This window comes from Urocitellus parryii, chromosome 1 (assembly GCF_045843805.1).
Source record: "Urocitellus parryii isolate mUroPar1 chromosome 1, mUroPar1.hap1, whole genome shotgun sequence".
NCBI lineage: Eukaryota > Metazoa > Chordata > Mammalia > Rodentia > Sciuridae > Urocitellus > Urocitellus parryii.
The window spans coordinates 20,028,627-20,049,348 of record NC_135531.1 but is presented as its reverse complement, the minus strand read 5'-3'; the positions used below and the strand labels follow the sequence as shown (position 1 = coordinate 20,049,348).

Sequence of the window (20,722 nt, the reverse complement as noted above, 5' to 3'; positions counted from 1 at the left end):
CTGGTTAGAATATTGTTAGGTTGTGACATTGTAATAAAATTTTAATGGGTAGACTTTTGTAAAACTACTTTGAGGAGGACAGATGATAAGTAAATCAGATTACCTACCATGACATACTTCAGAAGCTGTAGAGCAGACAACCTGAGGAAGGGTATCTATTTCATAATTCTTTATATTCTTATACTTTAAAATGCAATTCTAGCGCTGGGGTTGTGGCTCACAGGTAGAGCGCTTGCCTAGCATGGGCGAGACCCTGGGTTCGATCCCCAACACCACATAAAAATAAATGAAGACTTTTTTTTAAGTGGAATAATCTTAAAAAAAATACAATGCAATTCTATAATTAAATGATAAAGTTTTAAAAATATACAAATTGGGGCACTTTACATAAACATGTCCAACATACCCAATAAGAAAAATGAAAAGGCAGATAAGTTGGATAAACTATGTTTATATTTGTTATTATGAATAAGTTTAATATTAATAATATACAGAGTTCTAATAAATAAGAGGTAGCTGACTACCCCAATAAATATACATAACAACATGAACAATGTCAGAAGATGAAATGAAAATGGACAACAAGAAAAGATTTTCAACTTAATAATAAAGGAAAGGCATTGAAAAGAAAAGGAAGGAAGGGAAGGAGGAAAAGAGGAAGGGAGGAAGAAAAAGTCTTTTGGCTTGTCAGAGATGCAAAGGAGTCATAAGAGTGATGTGTACTAGAAAAGAATATTCTCTTGTACTTTGTGGAATTGTAAACTGATAGCACGTTTCTGGAGTGCAGTTTGAAAATATGTACAAAATTTTTAAATAGACATGTTTTTTTTGTTTTGATCCAGCAATTCTGCTTCTAGAAATGTATTCTTAGGAGATAGCCCTACAAGTAAGTACTCAAAGATATATACAAGGGCATTCTCTATAGTACTACTTATATGGAAACCATCTATCCTTTAACAGGGCTGAGTTAAATAACTTACTGTCCAACTACACTACCTAGTTGTGTAAAAATAATGTAGCTCTATATTTAATGATATCAGATGTAAACAACCTATTATTTCACTAGAAATCAGTATACAAAACTGTGGGTATAGAATCATCCAGTTGTATAAAGTCACATATGTGTAAGCACTATAAAATGGCTAGAAAATTGACAAAATTTTAGCACTGGTTATCTTTGAGCCATGGCTGCAAGAGATTTTTTTTTCTCTCTCTTTTGCCTTTGTATATTGTTTTCATTTTTAAAGCAATGATGAGATAGTATAATTAAAATTTTTAAAAAATTTTAATTTTCGAGCTGGGGATGTGGCTCAAGCGGTAGTGCTCGGCAGGCATGCGCGGGGTGCTGGGTTCATCCTCAGTACCACATACAAATAAAATAAAGATGTTGTGTCCACCGAAAACTGAAAAATAAATATTAAAAAAATTATCTCTCTCTCTTTCTCTCTCCTTTCTATCTTTAAAAAATTTTTTAATTCTCTTTTGAAAAATATACTTAGGTTATTTTTCATAATCTTTGCTGCTACTACTTTATACCTAGTATTCATTTTAATCCACTTAACTTGTATGGTCAATTACTGCAAAAAGTAAAAATAAAACCCGTTTATGATAGTCTGAGTACGATAATGCTAATTTAATCCTAAATTTCTAGAATTTTTTCCTCCTTCTCTCATTATTTACATTTTAAACGCCACGAGTGTGAGCCAACTCTTCAGATGGGAAAATCGTCTCCTCCGTCCTATAATATTACAGCCCTCTTCCCTCCTGGCCCTAACACGCACGCGGAACCGCGCACACCAGCACTAGCAGAGCCGCCCGCAGCCTGGGCGCCCCGGGTTGACTGATCCCGGATCCCAGGGACCGCCAGTGGACTGTTCCATTTTCCCAGAGCGGCGCGGGGGGGGTGATTTTTAGAAATAGAGCCTACTTAGCCCCATATTCAGTAAAAGACCTCACTATCCCGAATGTAAATAGTAGAGAAAATTACAGTAAACAGACATGTGCATTGATATAAGTGAGTCTGAGGAGAAACTTTGAAGTCGGGATTCTCTTCTCCTTATTCATAAAAGAGCTCGCTGGGAAGAATGGATTAATCCGAGGCTTCCCGCTCAGGTAAAGAGGCGGCACAGGTTTCCCCGGGTTTTTTCATAAGAAGGTAACTCTCCAAAAACACCGAGACCCTATCAGTGTGTCTCCTTCCAGATGTACAAGCAGTCATTCCGTCCCTCTGTGCGAATTCTCCAACGCTGTAACCGGTCACGGAAATGCTTAATGCTTTCCTCGAACCTCAGGAGGGCAGAAGGTCAGGGCCCGCGGGCACGGGGCCCCTGGAAGGTTATAAAATCTGCTTTGAAGCTCTGTAGCCCAGGTATTTTATAGACAAGATGGCTGTGGACAATAGTAGGAGGAAGATCTTGCCCCTTGGATTTACCCCAACAGCCCTGACCTCGTCAATGTATTATCAGGTTAGAGTACTCATTAAATATAATTTGATTTTTATAAATTTTAATGTTTAAAGAGGAAAAAATAAAAATCCCCGTGCCCACACTTTTGGCCACTGTACTTGAAGCCGAGGCCAAAGAGAAAATCTCTAGAGGATTTTTACAAGGAACAAGAAGAAATGTAGGTTCATCAGGGAGGAAAAGGTTCTAAGCACCTGTGTGCCTGGAACTCTACATTCCTTGTCTGATTAACTTTTCACTGAAAAACCTAACGAAATCTCATTTCAGGAGATTAACTTGCTCAAAAATACAGAAGTTGAGAAGGGGTGTGAGCCCAAATGTTACTCCTAAGTCCATGCTTTTTCTACAGTACCATGTTGCCTCGAAGAACCTTAGGATTTACTTCTCTCCCATTTTCAATTGAAATAATTTAACCAAAAAGAATAACTTGAAACGATTATTAGTTTGAGGTAGAACCAAAATGAAAATATAGACATTGGGATTCAGGCTGTTTTCGTACTCTAATATTTTTTTTTTCCAATGCAGAATTGAAGATGTGAAAAGTATTGTTTAAATTCTTTCTTTAAACCAACTAAGTTCTTAAGAATATTAGTAATATTTTTTCAAGAACATATAATAAATAATAACCAATAGTGCTATACGGTATATATACTATTTTTGTGAAACTTTGGGTTTAAGTATTTATGAGGCTTTAGTTTCATATGATGGTGAATTGTTAGGACTTACCCATCCTATTTTTGTCTTTCCTATAAATTCTCTATGACTTGGGCCAGTCATTTTTAAGCAGTTTATTCATCAGTGAAACAGATGCCAACTTACAACAAATTAGTCACAGCATATTAGTTTCTTAGTAAAGCCAAGGATGTTTGTTGGTTTTTCATTTCAGTAACATGGAAAGTTTCAGAAAAATCTGAAAAGTTAACTGGTAATTTTAATGTTTTTTTAGAAGAGGGAAGGAAGTTTAAGAGGGAAAATGTGTTTTGTGTTTTAATTTAGTGGTATCTAAGGAGTTTTTAAAATATTGCTTGTCATTGAATAAAATCAGTCCTTTGGGGTAGATGGTATTTTAAAAATGTACACATTGAGCTATTTTGGGGTAATTTGCTTAATATCAGAGTCAGAATTCAAACTTACCAACAACAACCATTTATTTAGTTGATTATATGCCAGTCATTGTATTAAAACTTTACAGGTATTGTCCCCTTTAATTCTTACTTTTGGCCACATGAATTAACCACAACTATAATTTCTAATTTCAGATGAAGGAACTGGCATTTCGAGAGCTAAATAACTCACAGGAATAGGAACTGCAACATCCAGATTCTTAACCAACACCACTTCCCAGTATGTCTGAATAATCAAAACGGAAACATTTTCAGGTCTTCCTTTCAGCACTCTCATCTAACTCTACCACATGCCCTAATCCTTAGTAAAAGCAATGTGTCTAATCCAAAGTACTGGTTCTGGAGTAGGCAACCTATACAAAGAGGAAAGTTCCAGACAAATATCTGCATAAGGACCATTCCCAGATATCACAATCTTTTTAGATTTTCTCTCTTTTTAATAGTGCCTGAAGTAGCATCTTTAACTTTAGCCTTTCTAATCAAATATTAGTTTGAGAATGACCGAGCTATATAATAAACTGTATGATAAAAATAGCTGACATGTGTATTTATAAATAAGCAAAGTACAAATACAGTTTGATTATGATTTTTATGTTATCCCTAATTCTCACTCTGGAAAGGGTGAAATTTTTTACAAAGGTGGTTAAGAGCAATGGTATTATTTTCTTTGAACAGATGATTTTCCATGGTCTGGTGTGGGGAAGGGGGGAGAAAGAGACTGGCTCATGCCAATCTATGTTTCATTCCAGTCTGTATTGGTTTCTCTCTCTTTCTTTCTTGCAGTACTGAGGATAGAACCCAGGGGGTTCTCTGCCACTGAGCTAAATCCCAACCTTTGTTAAATTTTTTTGTTTTGTTTTGTTTTTGAGACTGGTTCTAAGTTGACCAGGCTGGCCCTGGACTTACAATCCTCTTGCTTTTTAGCCTCTGGAATCAGTAGAATTACAGGCTTGTGCCTCTGCCCCCTGTTGTGTTGGTTTCTTATATCAGGGTAATAAACTAATAGAAATAAATTTAAATTCTACTGTAATTGGTCAGAGTTCATTTATCAATCAAGTTGTAGCAGAAGAGAGAGAGTGACAGATTAGGGAAAAGGACAGACTATTTCACTCCTTAGAGGCCAAACTCAGGTAATAGTGTTAAAAGGAGATGGGGCTGATTAGTTACTCGGGTTAAGCACCAGGATACAGAGAATGGAAGAAGAAAAAATTAATAGAGTGGAGAAAAGGTGAGTGCTGCCTTTGTTACAATATGGTCTATATAGCTAGTTTTCCTCTTTTTCTTCAAATGTTTGCAACCTTTCTATTTTCCTTTCTCCACAAAATATTTTTTTAAATGAAAACTTGTAATTTTTTGCCTGCATCTCGCATGGGCGATGGAAATAGGTGGAATGGGCTATCTGAGAAATAAAAGCTAGGAAAAAAGAACGATGAAAAAAACCACAGGACTCAGAAAGGACAGGATGGGTAAACCGATCAGACATGGACAGAGCTTCTAGACTATGGCAAAATCGAGCTTGCACTTGCTTTATTTATATTGGGAAACATCAAAGGCTTTCCATAGAATGTTCTTCACCAAAAATGATTAAAGGTGGGCTGTCCAGTTCCCAACCGGCTATACCCATCTCTGGAGCTACTACAAGGGATCTTCTTAGCAGAGCAGAGATAAAGGTCACACACATTGGGCAATCTATTGCCTTGGGAGAGACATGGATAGTTAGAAATGCCAAACCTAAATCTCCCTGGCTACCATACTGAGAGAAGATCCTCATGTAATTCACTCATGGCTTCCTGCAGTAATTTTTCCTTTTTATCAATGTGATTTATATCATAGAAAAGTTAGAAAATACAGAGGTGAAAAAGGAGAAAATAAAAATAACTAAATGTACTATTACTAAGAGTAACTCCTTTTACCTTGGGATATTTACTCTTTTAACACAAGTGGTGGCTGATTAGGTGCTAAGACTCGTATTTATCATCCCAAGCCCTATCAATTAGATTTAATTTTATCAATTTAGGTTTAGATCTAAATTTTCAAGGTTGTGTTTATGAAATTATATACTTCACATAGAAATGAAGTTTCAAACTGCTAATAGCAAAGACTACACATGAAAATAACATTTTAGGGTATAAAATTTGCTTCTAGGTAAAAAATTGACCTATTACTGTTATATTGTATTTCTTCTTCCATAAAATCCTAACACTTCATATTAAAAAAAAAAAATCTTACTGGGCTAGGGATGTAGCTCAGAGGCAGAGCACTTACTTAATCTGTTTGAGGCCCTGGTTCAATCCCTGGCACTAACAACAACAACAACAACAACAAAAATCCTGAATAAATTGCTTAAATTCACACAAGTGCCTTTTAAAAAAAAAACACCTTTATTTCATTCCTTTATATATGGTGCATGAGGATTAAACCCAGGGCCCCAAACATGCTAGGGGAGCACTCTACCGCTGAGCCACGATCCCAGCCCTTACAAGTGCCTTTTTAAAGTTAAAGATTTATCATTCTGTGAAGAGAGGAAGATAGCTGTTGCAGCCATCTTGCTGACCTCTCCACATGGAACTGGCTGTGGAAGATTCAGAATCAAACCTCTTCTCCTTCCCTGCTCCTATGAGATTTCTTTTTTATATTCACTTTGTTTTTGTTTTTGGCTTTGTGAGGAACCTTATCATCAAACATGATTGCTAGCAGTATTACCAAACAAACAAACAAAAACAGATCCATGCTCGTATAAACTCCCATGTATTCATTGGGGATGTCAACCTTCTTGTGGTCAAGAAGTCTGATGTAGACGCAGTCTTCTCCAAATGGGTTGCTCGGTTCATAAGGCTTTGCCTTTGTCCAGTATGTAAATGAGAGAAACACTATGGCTGCTGTAACAGGAGAGGAGGGCAGAATGATTGCTGTCCAGGTTTTAGATACCATTCTGGCTGCAGAGCCAAAAGTGAACAGAGGAAAAGCAGGAATGAAACAATCTGCAGTGGATATGTATGACTCCTCTTTTGACATGGAGTATGATTTTCAATGGGATTATTATGATGGGATGTAGAGTTACCCAGCATGCACTGTTCCTCCTCCTTCTTTATTGCTAGGGCTGTAGTGCCTTCTAAATGCCAGTGTGTGTGGAGAAACATGCTGTGCTAAAGTGGCTTCAATTTTAAGAGTGGACAGCAGGGATCTTCTTCCAAGTCTGGAAAGTTGAAAGGAGATGACCTTCAGGCCATTAAGAAGGAGATGACCCAGATAAAACAAAATGTGGATTTTCTACTGGAAAGCCTGGAGAAAAAATTGCAAAAGAACAGAGCAAACAAGCAGTAGAGATTAACAACGCTAAGTCAGAAGAGGAGCAGAGCAGCAGCTCCCTGAAAAAAGATGAGCCTGTGTTTTTTGCTGAAACCACAAGCATAGTTAAGGGAACAGATACTTTGAAAAAAAAAAAAGTAAAATATATTAAGAGTATATTAATAGAGTCATGATTCACTTAATGACAGAGACATGTTGTGATAAACACTTCATTAGACAGTCTTAGTATACTTACACGAAGCTAGCCTGATATTATAGCCTTTAGGCTGTATGTAGAGCCTATTGCTCCTAGACTACAAATCAATACAGCATGTTACTATACTGAATACTGTGGAAAGTTATAACACACCAGTAAATGTTATATCTAAGCATATCTAAACAGAAAAGGTGCTGTAAAATTACTAGGCAATAGAAATTTTTCAGCTCTGTTATGATCTTATGAAACCACTGATATGTATGTGGTCCATCATTGATCAAAACAACATTTTATGCAGTGTATGACTTGTGAATGTAATATATATATGTGTATATATATATTTATATATATGTATGTATATATATAGTTATAGTTATATATATGTTTATTACATATATATGTTTATTTCCTACACAACTACTAAGAAACAAATGAAGAAACTCTCTGTTGATCTAATCACTTAATTTAAAGGTCTGCTTTTCTTATATCACTACAACAGAATTTTCATTTGAAGTTTAGATTATATTGATCATTAATCCAAGAAATACTGGATTCATTAACCTATAATTGTGAATATTGAAACAGTTTATCCATATTTTCACTTTAAAAATGTTCACACTTTTGGAGCTATGAAATTCTTATTTATTCAAAATTTGGTGTAAATTCCTTATTTTCTTTTAGATTTGAACTATTTTTTTTACTATAATTCTTTAAAGTATATGGGATTTGGTAGATGACAAGTGAGACACTAAAGAAAATTTTCCCAAATGTCCAGTTTTTACAGTATCATTTATTGAATAATTTTCCATCCCACTGTTTTTGTTTCCCAAGACAATATACGTGGAATGGGTATTGATAAATACCTATTGGGCATCTGTTGAGATCATCCTATGTTTTCTAACTGATTCATATAATGTATATTCATGGGTTCACATCTTTTCAGTGCCAAGAACATCAATTATTCGGGTAGATTCTTTAAATAATTATTAACGGAGTATTCAGTTTCCATTTAAGAATTTTTTTGGTTATATTTTTAGTCTCAGGATTCTATTAGTCTACTAAAATGAGCTAGATAATTTTAATCACTTTTAAGTTCTGATTAGTTTATAAAATCTAGAAATTTCTCATTCTATAAAACTTCAATGAAATGATCTGTCTAGACTCAGCGATATTTCAGAGAAATTCTTTAGTAATTTAAAAAGTGTGTATATTTTGGTTGTTTGGTCTTGGTCAACTATATAATGTTTGGATACATAAAGAACATATGAGAAGAAAATTACTTTTAAGCCCACTTGCCAGAAATAACATTTTGGTGTAGTTCTTTCTAACCAATTTTAGTGACAAAATTGGCATTACAGTATATTACTTCTTTTTGATTTTTTATACCATGTTATGTGCTTATTCTCCTATAATTTAATATTTTAAAATATGATATTTTTATAAAACATTCAATTGGTAAACATTTAACTTTTTTATTTCTGATATAAGTAGTACATTATTTTCCTATGAGTTCCTCCAAAATACTTTTTGAAAAGTCAGTTCATATCTTGAGTTCTATTAATTTACCCTAATAACCTGTAATTTTAAATGATTAATTTTATTTTTACATTAAACAATTTAGAACTTCAACTGCAATTTATTTCAGTGAACAATAACAACCAATGCCCAAGTTAGTATTTTTGAGGACCAAGATTAAGTGGACAGCTTCTATAAATATTGACAAGATAAAACAAACCCTGGGAAGGTAACTTGGTGGTAGAGTCCTGGCTTGACATTCTTGAGGCCCTAGGTTCAATCCCCAGCACCACACAAATACACATACAAAAAGACCTGATGACTGATTGAATTGGTGGTGGATAGATGGCATGATAGATTAAAGAAGACTTCTAGGTTTTTGGCTTGAACAAAACTGGATTTTACAAAAAGCCATTTCCCACTATCATATGTTAAATAATCTATTCCTGTTCTTTGGCTATGACACTTTGTAGTTTCTTCCAACTGTTAGTAAATCAGTGTGACAGTTATGTTACAATTATTTTAGCTTTACAATGTGTTTTAATAGTTGGAGAGACAAATCCTCTCTACCCATAATTCCTATTTTGAAAAATCTTTTGTCTATTTTCACCTGCTATTCAATATTAATTTAGAATCATTTATTTATTATTTTTATTTTATTATTATTTTTTAATATTTATTTTTATTTTTTAGTTTTCGGCGCACACAATACCTTTGTTTGTATGTGGTGCTGAGGATCGAACCCAAGCGGCACGCATGCCAGGCGAGCGTGCTACCGCTTGAGCCACATCCCCAGCCCTAGAATCATTTTTTTTTTTAAATAAATTAATCTGAGAACAGTTTTCTTCTCCTTTTTTTTTTTTTTTAAGCTCTCAGTATGAAGTTTTATACATTTCTTTATATAGATTCCACACATTTCTTGTTTGGATTATTCTAAGTATTTTGTTACTGTTGTTATTGTGCTATTTTAACTGCATTGGATTTAGTTTATTTTATTGATGTAAGATGACTAGATTGTGGAAATGTTGAAGAATGCTACACTGATGATAACTTTAGATCTAAAACTTTTGGGCAAGGACCCAAAATTGTTTAAGCCCAAATATAGCATGATTATATTTTCTGTTTGATGTTGCAAGCAAAATATGTTCATTACTGAACTTGAGACTGCAGAGAAATAAGTAAAGAGAACTGATGAGTTTGTGAAAGAACTATAGTTATTAATATTTAAACCAGAACGTGGGTAGTGGGTAGTTGTTACTTGGCATGTGCATTCATATCCAATGCCAGCACTGCCCAGTACTAACTGCAATCACAGAATTTAAAGAATTGCTGAGCTATTTGGTAGAAATAAAATCCAAATTTCAAAAGAAATTTACAAATTTTCATTAGCATGAATTATACTTTAAGTTTTTGCAGCTGACTTTAGAGTGATGTGTTTGAATTTTCTAAGCATCTGCCTTGTCAATGTGACTCTACTTCAAGAGCGGCTGATTAAGCTAAAAGCAAACTATGCTCAACAAAAATCCATAGTATCCCTGAAATTTTTAAGATGAATATACATAATACACACATTACTATTCTGAAATGTCTGGGTCTTTGGCCAAATTCTTGCAATATTTTAGTCTACCAACTCTTTTAATATATATTCTCTTTCTTGAACTATGGAAATCAAATCTAAGAGCCACTTTCAGTAATGTAAACCTGGATTGGGAATTAAGATGGGTTCTGTCTATACATAGTTCCAGTTTTGTTTTATTTTAAAACAGCTTTATTGAAACATAATTCACATAATGTACAATTTACTCATTAAAGTTATACAAGTCACTGGTTTTTAGTATAACAACCATCAACAGTCAATTTTAGAACATTTTCATAATTTCAAAAAGAGTGCATACACCTCTGCTTTAAGCAACCACTAATCTACTTTCTGCCTGTATAGAATTCCCTTTCCATTTATACAGATCTCTTCTACCAGTTCATATGAATGCAATCATAGAATATATGATTTTTATGACTGGCTTCTTCCACTTTTCTTTCAGATTCATTCATGTTGCAGCATGTATCAGTACTTAATTGTTTTCTTGTGGTCAAACAATATACCATGATATGTATATATCACATTTTAATTTATGTATTTGTCTGTTGATAAACATTTGGGTTGGGCTGGGGATGTGGCTCAAGCGGTAGCGCGCTGGCCTGGCATGCATGCGGCCCGGGTTCGATCCTCAGCACCACATACAAAGATGTTGTGTCCGCCGAAAACTAAAAAAAAAATAAATATTAAAAAAAAATTCTCTCTCTCTCTCCTCTCTCACTCTCTTAAAAAAAAAAAACAAACATTTGGGTTGTTTTCATCTTCTCGTGATTCTGAATACTGCAATAATCATTTGTGCACAAATTTCTGTGTGAACATGTTTTTATTTCTCTTGAATGTATACCTAGAACTTTGCCAGGCTGTTTTCCAAAGTAGCAATACAATTTTCCATTCCTATCAACAGTATATGAGAGCTCCAATTTCTCTTCTTCTTTGCCAATATGTGTTATCTGACTTATGGCTATTGTAGTGGGTATGAAGTGGTAGTCCCTTGTGGTTTTGATTTCCATTTCCCTTGTGACAATGATGTTAAACATCTTTTCATGTGTTTATTGGCCATTTGTGTTTCTTCTTTGGAAAATGTCTACTCATTATTCTTTGTTAGTTATTATTGAGTTTAAAAATTCATTACAGTAGATGCAGATCTCATATCAGTTATTTTTCTTATTCCTTAGGTTTTTTTCACTTTCACTTTTCTCTTCATGGTATCTCTTGAAGCACAAATGTTTTAACTTTTGATGAAGTCCAGTTTGTAGGTTGATTTTCTTTTAGAAGCTGGTGCTTTTGTTTTCACATCTAAGAATCTTTCACTAGCTACTCAGGGGGATTGCAAGTTCAAGGCTAGCCTGGGCAACTCAACAAGACCCTGTCTCAAAATAAAGTAAAAACAATTAAAAGGCTGGGGGTGTAACTTAGTAGTAGAATACTATTGGATTCAATCCCCAGCACGGGGGGGGGGGGAGGGGGAGGAAAAAGGAAAAGAAAGAAGCCTTTACTGAATTCAAGGACTTAACTCGATGATGATTCTCCCCCTTCTGGGGGGGGGGATTAGGGATGGGTGGCAGAGTGGTTTAGTACTGGGGGGAATTGAACCCAGGGGTGCTTTACCATGAGCTGCATCCCCAGTCCTTTTTTTTTTTTTTTTTTTGGAGGTAGGGTCTTGCTAATTTGATGAGGCTAGCCTGGAACTTTCAATTTTCCTGCTTCAGCTTTCTGAGTGGCTGGAATTACAGGCCTGAGTCACTGTACCTAGCCTACCTCCATGTTTTCTTCCTCCTTTTTTTTTTTTTAGTTATAGATGAACACAATATCTTTACTTCTATTTATTTTTATGTGGGGCTGAGAATTGAATCCAGCACCTCACACATGTGAGGCAAGCACTCTACCACTGCGTTACAACCCCCATATCTTCTTATGGATATATTTGTAGGGTTTGCTTTTATACATAGGCCATTGATCCATCTTTATTTTTGCAAATGGTATGAAGTAGGGTCCTAGTCTTTTGCATGTGGCTATCTGGTTGTCCTAGTACCACCTATTAAACAACAGCTCTTGGTTCTTGAGCAGTTATATAAAAGTATTCTGACTAACTTTGAAATTAATTGGAGAGTACTTGTCCCATAATTTGGCACCTTTATATTAACAAAGCTGATTATTTGGACACTGCTTTGTAAGTTTATAGAACTAAACACTTTTGAATAGCTAACAGACTACAATACCATTATTGTTGATTTAAAATATACATAGCCCTTTTTGACTGTTGTGATTCCCTACTGAAAAACATGAACATCTCAGAAGTATGGCATAATCTTCACTTCCACTCTTTCACGGTAGTTTCTATCTTACCATTAAGTGACAGGAACAATCAAGATCATGAGATTACCCTTGATTTAGAGGAATCAAAATGTGTGGGAACAGTGGAAACCAATGGTGACTGGCTAGATATTATAAGAGGGCTGGTAGTAAGAGAGAGAAAGGGTTAAGGAGTAATGATAAAAGTGAAGCTGCAGGAATAGTCGTGTAGATGCCTGGATTGGATTGGAGTTGGCCCCTGGGGCTACAATAAACAACAACTTGGAAAGCTTAGAAGCTGTAACTCAATGTTAAAAGTATTGTTTAATAAGAATTTGCTTCTTAAAAATAAAATGTCATTACCTTTTCTCTTATTCTTTTAGGAAAACAAGTTGTTTTCCTATTCTCTCACTTTCAAGTAAAATACAAAAGACATAGTAAATTAAGATGGGTAATAATAATTCCCAGAATTAGATAATATTTTTATAGGTTGATTCCAGAGCCGAGTTCTGTTTTGACTAAATACATCTTGTAAATAAAAAAGGTTTTCTTGAATGTTTTAGGGAGACAGTAGTAGACTATTATACAACAGAAAAAACTTAGGTAGCTTGTGTTTTCCTTAATGCTCCTTAGAATTCTTTGACTCTTTCTCATTTTATTAACGTCCCCTGGATTCAACTCTGACTTTAATTATTACCTATATGAAGATGACTCCCCTAGCTACATTTCCTTAATATCCACACTTATTCTTCTTGACCACACATTTCTAACTGGGAGTCAACAGGCTTCTCAAATTTAACTTACCCCAAATTATTCTTAACCCTCTCTGCTTTTAGCCTATGCTTTTAAAATCTCTTTATTTCACTTTAATGACACCAGTGTCCATCTAGAGAACTAAGCCCGATTTGTCAGTAGTACTTGACTCCCATCCTTTCTCTGACCTTATGTATTCATTGCTTCAAGTATTTTATACTTTATCTTTCAAATTCACCCTCTTCTCGCCAGCCCTGTTTCCATAGCCAAGTCCTCAAATCTCATTTGAATAGTTTTCTAATTCCTCCTTCATCATTTTTTTTGCACCTGACTTGAACAATTACATTTATTTTGATTCATCCTTCTCCATCCTTTTTCACATTGTCATTCCTTCACACAGCTGCCTGTTTCTTTCGATTTTAATTGAAATTACAAAAGCAATATAGCCACATCAAAAGTTATAAGTATTATGTCAAAGAGTATGGAAATTTTTAACAGCTGGATACATATTTTTGAACTGAATACAATTTCCAGGTTCACCATACATCACTAGATACTTTATTGCAATGTAATAGTACTTTTTTTAGTGTTAACTTGCAGAAGTATTCTAAAATGCAAATTTTTCTTATTTACCTGTGTGGAGTAAAATCCAAGCTCTTTTTAGACTGGAATACCAGTACCAGCCTCTACATTCTATCGAGATTTTTCAGATTATGAATAAAACAAACTTTCTAGTGTAACTGTAAGTTTTTATATATTCCTCCCCCTCTTTCAAATGGCTGGTTTCTTTCCTCCCTAAACTAGAAAATTATTTCTTTCTTTAATGTCCAAATTTTACGTTTTTTTTTTTTTTTTGGTGTGTGTGTGTGTGTGGTGCTGGGGATTGAACTCAGGGGCTGTGCATGCAAGGCAAGATGAGCTATATCTCCAGCCCAAATTTTATCCTTCTTGTGAAACTTTTTCCAAAACATCCATGTGTCTTTGGTACTTTCACAACACTTTTAATACAAATATTGTTTATCTGTTTTAAATTCATCTGATCTAGTTTTCTGGGTTATGAGCTATATGAGGAAAAAGACCAGATTATTCATTTTATATTCACTGTTTCCAGGACACAGGTGTAGGCACATACTTGATAAATGAGTGATCTATAGTTACTGTGGATACACAAATTCAAATTTTCATTAGGGAAATTAAACACCTATTTATTCAGGGACATTTTTTCATATTGAATAGTGATATCATGGTCAACATAGCTTTCAAACTAGTTTTCTGGTAAGCATTCTTTAAAGAGAGGTTTCACAGCAATATTTTAGGCAGATTTAAAATCCAAAAGATTTAATGTGACTACAGATAAGGAACTATCAAGTTTAAACTACTAGCCAAAACAGACAAAAATTTTTACAGAAAGCCTGTATGATGTGCAGAAAGTTCTTTAAATTAAAAACACTTTCACATTTATAAAGTATTGTCAAATACTACTGTGGCTCCTCCAAATTCATAGTAAAAGCCACTTATCTTCAGTCAAGCAAAAGTTTGTTTGCTTAGCTGTGATCTCAAGGAATTATCTGAATATATTGAAGAAGGCTAATACTGATGTTAGAATTAGAAAGAAGGCAATATGAAGTTATACCAGAGAGGTGGTTTAGAAACTACGGAATTCAACAGTGTAAGACAGTTGATAAATCAGAAAGATAACTACTAAAGAAATTTGGGGTTTTGTGCTGTTTCTTAAAAAAATTAATTAATTATTATTATTATTTGGTGGTAATGAGATTGAACCCAGGGGTTTGTGCATGCGAGGGAAACACTATCAATTGAGCTAGCTAATATCCCCATCCCCTTTGTACTGTTTTTTTTTTTTTTTCCAAAGAGAAATATATAAAGAACAATATTTAAAACAGTATTTGTGTGTGAGTACAAATTTCTGACTAAACTTTTATATTAAATTTGTTAGGGGTAGAGAAATTCTTTACTCAGACATGATTTTGTTCACTGGATGATGCTTTTCCTAATGTAACTATTCCTTTCTCTGGAGAGGTATGAGCTATAAGGATTGAGCTCTTTTCTTTCCTTTGGCTGTAAATTTATTGTTATAGTCAGTCTTAGATTGTTAAATAGAATCTAGATAAAACAGAACTATTTACTATATGCTTTAGATTCTGGAATTTTTACTTCAGTGACAAAATTATTAGTTTTTAATGGACTTTAATATGCATTAACCTGCACATATCAAAAAGGAAATGGTTCTTGGTAACACTATTGCAACTTTATTCAGATGATTTTTAAAAGATCATTAGTAACTATTTTTTCCACATGTGAAAACATTAACAAAATTAAAATATAATTTTAAAAGCTCAGGCTGTTCATAGAATCCTAATAGCCTGCATTCATCACAACTTATATTTAATGGAAGCATATAAATAGAAGTATGAATACTTGTTTATTTGTGTTTTGGGCATTAAAATTACTTTAGGACCGATATGAGATGAATTTGTTTTAGATATCACTGCCATGATTAGAACTGACTTGACACCAGATGCCAATATGTAAAATAACATCAGTACATTTTAACATAGCATTATAAAAGAACTGACCTGCCAGAGGTTTACTGTATACCTTCTAGTACTCTACTTAATGATTTGCTTCTAAGTATTTACTTAGAGTTAGTGATTGCATATTGAATTTGTATGACTGGTCACATATCAATGAAATTAAATCTTTCAAAAAGACTTAATTTTGTCTAGTTCATAATGAAGATACGCTTCATGTCTTATGAAAATATTAAGTACTCAAGAAATAGAATTTTGGAATGAATAAACATAAGTTAAAAAATACATACATACATACATATATATATGGCTAAAGCTTGCCTGGATCCTTTGTCCTGATTTGGACAGTGTTTCCATAAACCTTGGTAATGACTAAGGACTAGGCTACTATAATTCTGTTTATTAATTTAACTAAAAAATGCTTGGGTCTTTAATTTTATTTTGACAAATGTTAGCTAACACCCAGGTTTTTTAGAAACTTCAAATAATCATAAAGAGATCATCTCTATTCATTTAATCCATTCTCTGAGGCATTCTGAGGCTCCTAGAAGATAATAAATAAACTAACAGTGAAGTTAGCTACTGTATTCCTCTAATTTTTCACAAAAAAAAAAGGTGTTACATTCTTTGCAATGGTTATAAAGGGTAGTGGAAACAATTCTATTCTCTATTTTATAGTGAAACATCATTATTTTACTTCACTGTAACACTTTTCTACCAAAACATATCCCATGTTTCTTAGATTAAGTGCATATAACTCTAACATAAGTTCAATCTATTTATTTGTACATACTTTATTTTTAAACATGCCTTTCAAGAATCCAATTTCAGCTTTAAATAAATATAGAATTACTAAGAATGTTCACATTACATCTGGGTTGCAGTTCATCATGACTGTCATTGTTTTCTGTTTTTCTATCTTAGATTATTATACTGACACATTCCCAGTTTTAAATTTCTATTTGAGTTTCTTTGCTTAATGATTGAGGAGCTTTTGTTTTGTTCTAATTCACATTTCACCATCCAAAGGAAGGAAATCAGTACCTTAATGTTTGCGTATTTTACTTGTTCAGTTTTCATCATCTGGTTTTAAAAGAACTTTCTTTCATGCCAAAGATTCTTCGATGGTCTGTCCTTAATTTGAACACAAGTATATTTTTTCAATTTGCTTTCTACAGGTAATTTTGACATTTAAAATTACCACTTTATCCACATGATATATTGGCAGCCAGTCTCTCCTTGCTTAGAATTGTCACCCCATCCACATTTGATACATTGGTAGGCTTTCTTTCCTTCCTTGCTTTTTGTTAGACTAAACTCAAAGAAAACAGCTGCTACAACAGTTAATTCAAAACAGGAAGTCATGTGGTCTTCCTTTCCTTTCTACTCCCACTTTTAAAGACTGATTTGACTCCCCCTGCTGGTCAGTAGTATATTTGTTTCAAAGTTTAATAGGTTATGTATTGCATCGATGAAAATTTGGCTCAATAATTGAATTAGAAGTTCTTTCGCTAACTCTCTAGTAATTTTTATCTAGCTAAGGTTTTAACCATCGTAGGATTTATCACTTAAAGGGACCTGGCATCATGACCGAAAAACAAAATTCTTATTAATGCTTTTAAATAAAATGCACAATACTGAAATCTACACATAGCAAAAAAAAAAAAAAAAAAAAAAAAAAAAAGATGATAGTAATGTCAGAACATTTCAATATAACAAAATTCTTTTATTCTTTTTGGTAAGATTTTTTTTTTTCATTCCAAGATGGCAATTTGCTTTGCTCTGTGATTAATAAACACTTGTTTTAAATTTGAAGGAAAGCTGGGATGAAATAAAAATATCTCTTGCCTCACATTTATTATTTTGCTGTATCAGAAATGTTAGATTAGAAAATCTACAACAGATAAATAAGTCAAAAATCTAAATACACCAAATGTAGATACACTAGAAAAAAATTCCTCCTTAGAATCCAACTATATTTGGTATTTTAACAACCTAATTTTATTTCCTACTCTTTATCTTAAGATCATCTTTCTGAAACCAGTATCAAATCACTAAAATATCATAGTGCTTCCTCTAAAATTCATGTCTGATTTCAATCAGAAATTTCTAACATTCCTCTTTTCCCATTTTCTAAGGGGGATGAGTAAAGAAAGACATGAAGTGTAGAAACTAAACTGTAAAAAACATGAACTACTGAAATTAACAAAAATAAAAATTTCCTTTTTTTTTTTGCCTTTAACCCAGTGTAAGAAATCCTTTTTACAAGGCAGCAAACACACACAAAATGTTTATTAAAACATACTTTTACCATCTTTGAGGTACTCTTTTCTTTTTTGTATTTTAAATAAAAAATGCTAGTCACAACCTACTAAATTACTTTCATGTTATATTATGGTTCATGACCAATAGTTTAAAACACTAGTCTAGGGCAGACACTTTTTGACTACAAACTAATCTATGCAAAGGGGCAGTTTAAATAACTTCATGTTGAAATTGTATTTCAGAGATGCATTTTTAAGGGCCCTACCCTATAGCATTGTTCAGTGAAACATGGAGTATAACATGTAACTGGTCACTTTTAGAAACATAAGGTATAGATAGATAATAAAACCCATAGAGAAAGATTAATGAAAGGACAAAACTTTTTTTTTGAGGGGGTACTCGGGGTTCAACCCAGGGGTGCTTAACCATTGAGTCACATCCCTAGCCCTTTTAATTTTTTATTTTGAGACAGGGTCTCACTAAGTTGCTTAGGGACTCACAGAAGTTGCTGAGGCTGACTTCGAAAGTGTGATCCTCCTGCCTCAGTCTCTGGAGCCACTGGGATTACAGGTCTATGCCACACCACCCAGCCAAAGCTTATTCTTTAAGACCAGAATAGAGGCCAGAATACAAGACCAAGATGAACTGAAGACATTCATGGGAGAAAAATTAATATAATCCAAACAAATAGCTAAACACATTAAATAAGTCTCAAATACTACCACAAATTGATTAAGGTACTTAATTTTTAGAAAACATGAAACATTTAAGTCATTGGATATTTCTATAGTCTGCCCTCAAAATCTGCATCCTGAATTAACTCGTCATCAAATTACTTGAAAGTAATTTAATTATCCTAAATATGAAATAATTTAGGAGTCTAATCTCCAAAACATACATAATCTTTTGCCTTTCCTCAATTTTTAAAATTTATTCCTGTTAGAGATAATTTTATTACTAACAAAGGGTAACTGGCAGGCATAAAATACACGATTTTCTAAATTTTTTTTATCCCTATCACTTCATATCAAATTGCATTTATCTTGAATATTATTCAGTAAAAATAATAATTCATAATTTGTCAGTTGTGTCAATTTTTGGTAATGACATTTAATACAGATAGTTAAATTCATTTAATACAGATACTTAAAATTCATTTAAATTTTTTAAAATTAAATTATAATTAATTGATCAAAAATACATATGAAAATATCCAGGAATATTCACCGCAAATAAAACTGAGCCATACAACTTATTCCTTAAAGCAAGGAGACAATATTAGATCAGATTAAATATCAGGTTACCTTCCAAACTAAAATTGACAAGGATATAACAGTGAAATATAAGGCCACCCAAAATGAAGTGATCTTGGACATAAAAGACTAAAAAATATAAAAATTAAACAAACTGATGGTATTAGTAAGCAATAAATAAGTAAAAATGAAAAAAAGACAATGAAATCAAGAAATCACTATTATTTATAAGATCTCAACTTGGATACCTAAATTTAGGCAAGCAAAATACTAGTTGATTTGACAGGAAATATTGATAGGCACTGAAACAATTTTTTCCATTCTAATATCTAGAAAAATTTTTTATAAAAGTGTATATAATATATATATAATATATATTTATGTGTGATATATATATATATGTTTATATATATATATATATACACACCATACTTACATATACATATATCACACATAAATACACACAAAAAACCCTCGAAGGCAATGACCATGTCAGTTTTCATTCATTATTTTATATCAGGGGCCTAGCATAAGGTTGATTAGCACCAAATAAGTTCTTACCAGTATATTTAAATGTGTGAGGGAAGAAACAAAAAACAGTAAGATTTTAAATTAAAACTTAAGATTGAATGTTAAAATAATGTCAAGACTTTGTACCATGTAAGTTTATCAACCACTGTTCCCTAGACATGCAAAATTATTAGTTCATCAGTAACATTATGAAAATATCAGAAAAGTAATTGTGCTTCCATAAGCAAACTGTAATTATATTTTGAAACTGAAAAACAGATTCTGAGTTACTTGTATATTACTTAAAGCTATTCTTAAAATTAATGGGTAAACCTATAATGAATAGACTATTAGAAGAATATAACAATGTTTATTTGATGTATTAATACCTGTAAAATATCTGCCCAGGTTGTCTTGTCTTCTCCAAAAAAATCAGTAAATGAAACATGAAAATTTCTAACAGCATAACCAGACACTTATATATAGCTTCTAGTTACTAGTATATTTACTTATTTCAATTTAAAAAGCTTGGTTTTCTAGCTACTATGAAATAGAATTTCTCACATTTTATAGTTTTAAAAAATCATTTTCAATTATTATATTGCTATTCCAGGTGCCAACAGGTAAGTAACTATAAACAAACAGCAAACCAAATGGTATATTTAAATATCTGACCTCAGCTTTCACTGAACCTTTTCTGTTGAAGAAACTAAAAATAAATCTCTAGCTTTTGCTTTATTTGAAAACATAAGTAGTAGCCATGTCTGATCCTTTATATAAGGTCTCCTAGCCTCAGAAGTACACACTTCTTTGAATCACTGTGCCTGGCAAACATTTTATGCCCAATAAAAGACTTGCTGAATGAACTTTTCCAGTAGTGCTGGATTTGGGCCGAGC

General features: G+C 33.1%; 1 pseudogene; it reads left to right on the top strand.

Moving 5' to 3' along the window:
- LOC113191904 (heterogeneous nuclear ribonucleoproteins C1/C2 pseudogene) overlaps positions 1–7,068 on the top strand; it is an 85,844-nt pseudogene extending 78,776 nt beyond the window's left edge.
- The last annotated feature ends 13,654 nt before the right edge of the window (positions 7,069–20,722 follow it).